Consider the following 1,104-nt stretch of genomic DNA (forward strand, 5'->3'; position numbering starts at 1 on the left):
TGACTGCACACTGGGAAAATTTTCTCCGAGGGCACTCTTCTCCAAACACATAAGCAATGCTGCTCCCTGATATCCAAGGTTCGAGCAATTTGGTTAGAAGATATGACAAGATTCAGGAATATTTTCAAACGCAGGGTTGCTTTAGTACGGGGAAGATATGCAAATTCTTTGTACTGTCAACCTAAGATACCATGTTTTCTTTGTGGAAAAAGTAAACTCTTTTCCAGCACTGATAAACCTGTCGGGACAATTTATGAACAAAAAGCAAGAGGCACACAGAAGTCACCGCCGCTAAGACTGAGTTTTTGGGTCCATCCCCCCACCCCCCTCGGTGAGGTGGGTAAGGTAACAAGTAGAATATTCTCAGTGTTTTTCTTTTGGATTTTCTGGTTACAAAATGCTCTCCAAGTGTAGTTTAGCCTGGGGAAAGGTCAGGGTTGTGCTGGCTCGTTACAGCCTGCCCCTGCTCACCTGCTGGCTCCCAGCTGAAAGCTCCGTGCTGGAGCAGGCCGGGCCCTCCTGCAGCCGGCCTCGCTCCCTGCACACCTCCCTCCCTCCAAGGGCAGCAGGGTGGCAAGACTGGGGCTCTTGTCGATGCCATGCTGCCACCGGAGACGAGCAGCCCGCTCCTGGCACGGTGCCGCGCTGGAGGAGCTGCGCAGGAAGCCGGCGCGTTCCGCACCTCGGCAGCGAACAGTTGGCATGGGAGCTCCATAAGGAATTCAATGGCAAACTTAGTGAATCCCCATGATTTTTTGTAAGCCACAGGCTACGAAGTGCAAAAAGGAGTAAGCTCATGCAGAGCTCTCGCGAAGAGAGAGCAGGACTGGCTTCCACCATCCTCGCAGCAGCGCTTCTGGTAGAACACCAGGGCAGCGAGGACCTGCAGCCGCCGCTCCCCACCACGGCATCCCAGTCCCTATAAACATTTTTCCGTGCTCGCCCCTTTTCTACAGCCACTTCCCAGACGGGGGCAAGCGTGGCCAAAGGCCGCCTGGCATTGCGGAGGGGTCGGCTGGGCGGTGACGCCCGGCGGGAGAGCACTCGGCCCCCAAAGTGGGGGGGGGGACTCCCATGGCTGCAAAAATTGTCCCCGAGGCCCCA

The sequence above is a fragment of the Egretta garzetta genome, unplaced genomic scaffold, assembly GCF_000687185.1.
Source record: "Egretta garzetta isolate BGI_Z169 unplaced genomic scaffold, ASM68718v1 scaffold386, whole genome shotgun sequence".
Lineage (NCBI taxonomy): Eukaryota > Metazoa > Chordata > Aves > Pelecaniformes > Ardeidae > Egretta > Egretta garzetta.